At 36.8% G+C, this 4,329-nt stretch overlaps 1 long non-coding RNA gene across 1 annotated transcript; it reads right to left on the bottom strand.

Annotated features, from left to right (window-relative positions):
• Positions 1-484: 484 nt before the first annotated feature.
• On the bottom strand, positions 485-3,701 carry LOC134736423 (uncharacterized). Its single transcript, XR_010120427.1, has 3 exons — positions 3,595-3,701; positions 2,478-2,515; positions 485-569 (listed from the first exon to the last, which is right to left on the bottom strand). It is a non-coding gene; the product is annotated as an uncharacterized lncRNA (long non-coding RNA).
• Between the last annotated feature and the right edge of the window lie 628 nt (positions 3,702-4,329).

The raw sequence follows: 4,329 nt of genomic DNA, 5'->3' as shown, positions 1-4,329 counted from the left end.
ACATTATATTTTAAGGTATAAGTGCATGTGTGACTGTGTATACATACACACATTTATCCATACACACATATGATGTAATATGTAGTAATGAGATAAAACACCAAGGAATACTAACAACTAATGTGCAGGTTTTAATGTATACTAAAGAAGAGAAAGAAATGAAATAATGAAATAAATGGAATGCTATATCCCGTTCTTATATAGGAAGAATTGATTTTGTAATGTAATCAGTTCTTTATCAAAATAATCTACAAATGTCATAGAATCTCAGTTAAAATAGCATTTTTTGCCAGGTACAGCGGTTCACACTTGTCATCCCAACACTTTGGGAGACTGAGGAAGGAGAATTGCTAGAGGCCAGGAGTTGAAGACCAGCCTGGGCAATATAGTGAGACCCTGTCTCTAGAAAAATTAAAAAATTTAGCCAGGCGTGGTGGTGTGTTCCTGTAGTCTCAGCCACTTGGGAGCTTGAGGCGGAGGATCGCTTGAGCCCAGGAGTTTCAGGCTGCAGTGAGCCATGATTGTGCCGCTGCACACTCCATTCTGGGTGACAGAGGAAGGTGTTCTTTCTAAAAAATAAAAACGAAAATAAAAAATAAAGTAGTATTTTTTGCTGGACTTAGAAAAACTGACACAAAAGTTTACTTAGACAAATTAGCATGGCAAAATACCCAGGAAGATTGTGTGAAAAGGAATAATGCTAAGGGCAGAGGAGTAGCCCTTCATTGCTACTGGAGTATGACAGATTTCTTATGGCGAAACAAGGAATGGAGGAATGGATGAATAAAATGACATATTTTATTCTTGTATGGAAAGAACATTATTTTGAATTGGCAGCATATATTAAATAACTACGTACAATTTGAATTATTTCTTGGCCTTGTTCAATTCCACTGACTTCCCCCTCATTATTAAAAAACTGGGTTCCTATTTCGCTTCATTCAGCAAATTGAAGTTCTTTTGGCTCACATGAATTGGAAAAAAAATCATAGTGGAATGGATAAATATGTACGTAGTCATAGAAATATATTCAAGATAGATTTAGGATAAAAAGAGTATACACGAGAGTGTGTTAGAGCATCATCAGATTTGTATGTATACTTATATCTATTTTTATTTCTCTCTCTTTTCTGACATATGAATAAAACATTTTAAAGTTTTCCTTGAAGATGATAGGTTAATTTTGGTGAGAAAATGCATTCTGACTAGGGTGCAAATAGGGTTGTATGTTGACTCCAACGTACATGCTGTATTGTTATTTTAAAAATGGCATCAGAGAAAAAAATGGCATCAGAGATTATCTTGACTGTTACTGTTTCTTACTCTTTATACTTTTCCCTATCAATAATTATGATTTTTAAATGTGTTTTCTAAGGTACTAAAACAAGAGGTGATATAGAAATAAGCTATCCCAAATATAGCATTAAGTGAAACAAACACATCGTATACTAGTTATTGTATCTGGAAGGTAAGATTTAAAGAAACTTTCATTTTTTTCTTTTTGTATTTGAAATTTGTATGTATTTGCATTATATTTATCATCAAATTGCTGAGCTCAGTGGTACCTGTCTGTAGTTCTAGCTACTCGGGAGAATGAGGCAGGAGGATCCCTTGAACCCAGGACTTTGAGGCCAGCCTGGGTAACATGATAAGACTCCATTTCTCAAAAAGGAAAAAAAAAAATTCCAGTCATGAGCCTAAAGTCCATTTAATCTTAAAAAACCTTTCTTAATTGTTTAATCCACTAGAGAGTAAAATTTTTTTAAGTCTTTGGGTATAAAATAGAGAATAATCAATTAAAGAAATTTGGAGTGCAGTATGTTTCTATCTGGAGAATAAAAAAAAACTTTACTGATTTTAAAAATCTTAAGCCAGATTTCCTCTACTGTGGATCAGCTCTTGTGTGCTGATTTGCAAATCAGACCCATATACAAGCGAACCATATTCTGCATATACTGTATGAACATTCATCTTCATCTGGCTACCTTTAAAATGTCATAACCTTTGATCCACTCTCTCTCTGATCTGTTCCAAGGACAGAATCCTAACTATAGTAAACACTTTATATAAAAACACATTTAATTCTATATTATTTATAGAAGCAAAAAATTGAAGCAATCTAAATGTGCATGTTATGGAATGAATGGCTTAAACTCATGGAATTTTAAAGTAGCCATAAAGTAGCCATAAAGTTGCTTTGACATTTTACAACATATGAAGACATCAATAAACTGTACAGGGTGATTTTTTTTCCCTCTACTAGAAAGAAAAGGCAAATCTACCAAGATAATTAGTTATTTAGAAAGGTTTTGACATTTATTTGATCTAAATCAAAATGAACAATATTTCGTTTCTCTTAAAGTTTGCATTTTATATGCCTCATGGAGATACTTAGCGATATTCAATAACCTTGCAAATGGAGTGGTCGCTGCCAGACAGCTACTAGCAGCTGTAGAACAATTTCAGAAGCTGCTTACCCAAGAAGTCTAATGTGGAAGGACATGGCTGTCACTGCCTGGGGAAGCAAATAGGAAAGAATATGACACAGGAGGAAATCAGCTGTTGGACCGAAGAATTTAAACATTGAAAAAATGCCAACCATCGAAGACAGTTGCTCTCTCACACAAAATCCCAAGAACTGTCCATACTCTACTTCTGTCAGCCTAGCAATTTGCTCAGCTACTGCTATTTTGGGAAGGAATTTCCACTAAGATGGCATATCTTCAGCCCCTGAGGTTTCCTCTGATTGACTGATTAACAGGTGTTGAAAAAGCCTGTTGCAGAAATATCACAGACCCAGTGTGCTCGTTTGACTTCTGTAACTGTGACTGTAGTTTCATTGAATATATTGTTTCTTAAGAAGGCTTTCTGCAGGGTAAAATCAAAACAGATTATTTATAACATTTTTAGGTAATTACTTTTCCATAGAGACAGCATATGCATTTGTTAATATGCTTTATTATTTATGAATTATAAATTGAATATGGTACTAATGATTGTGCAGATGAAAGCTAAATTAATATAACACAGAATGAACTTGTCAAAGAAATGTTGGCATTATAAGCCTAAAAATGCAGTCAGCCCTCCGTGGACTCTGCATTTGATAATTCAAACAACAGTGCATCCAAAATATTTTCAAAAAGCCAACAATACAGCAATGAAACATAATACAAATAAAAACAATATAGTATAACACCTATTTATAAAGCATTTACATTGTATTAGGTATTATAAGGAATCTAGAGATGATTTAAAGTATATGGGAAGATGTGTCTAGATTATATAAAACACTACACCTTTTTTTTTTATAAGGAACTTGAGCATCTGTAGATTTTGGTATCTGCAGGGAGTCCTGAAACCAATCTCCCTTGGATACTGAGGAACAACTGTAATCATATTTTTCTAAGAGATAAAAGGAAATTGAGTGGAATTAAGGCTAGGTTATCTAGGTACCTGATTCCCGATAAGCCCAGTCTGAATGATGAGCAGGACTTTGAATTACTTTGACAGAGGTGTACCCTATAGGGTGCCCGCTCAATCATCAGTGAAGCGGGCACCCCAGAGCCAGAAGTTTCCATGGAAGTCTTCACCTACCTTGCCTATCTCCAGTGAGTTGTGAGAGGACCTCTCCTGAACCCACAAAACAGGTCCAATCAAGTTCCACCTTCCATTCATGGACTTTCTCCTCTTCATTGCCTCACACAATGTCATAGCTGGAAGAGTTGACCTTGTCTGACCTCCCAAGAGAAGATGTCTTATCCAAGATCATAAAGCTGCCAAATGTCAGCTGGGTTGAGAAGTGGCTGGTCCTGTTCTTTGACTGTCTGGGCCAGCCGAGCCTGGGGAAGTGTCATCAGTGCGAGGCCCGTAGTCCCTGAAAGCTTCACAGAAATGGCTGAAGATGGGGAGAGAGCTTCTCCTCTCCTAGTTAAACACTGGAATAATCATTAACTTTGCTTAGTGTTGCCCAATAAACAAGCTTAGCAGATGAGTGAGAAGGCAAGGAAAGAGAATCAGATTTGGGATCCAGAAGCTGAGATGACCTTAGGGACACTATTCTGCCTCAGGCCACTGTGAGGAATTGGGAGCTTCTAACTGGGCTGGGTAGGCAGCTATTACTCACTGGTGTTTATGTCTGGTATGAAAAGGTGACTGGGGGAAGTGAGGAGATTTTAAATCAGGCAATGATCATAGGTGTGGACGGTGAGTAATAAGGAGGTAAATGGAGTTCAGTAGCATAAAGGGTGAAGCCTTGTCCTTTGAGCTTTTCTGAGAAACCCAAGTGGTATGCAGCTAGAGAGGTGGGGGCTGTGGATGACAGTGGGTCAG

This window comes from Symphalangus syndactylus, chromosome 4 (assembly GCF_028878055.3).
Source record: "Symphalangus syndactylus isolate Jambi chromosome 4, NHGRI_mSymSyn1-v2.1_pri, whole genome shotgun sequence".
Classification (NCBI taxonomy): Eukaryota; Metazoa; Chordata; class Mammalia; order Primates; family Hylobatidae; genus Symphalangus; species Symphalangus syndactylus.
This window is presented reverse-complemented; position numbering and strand designations above follow the sequence as displayed.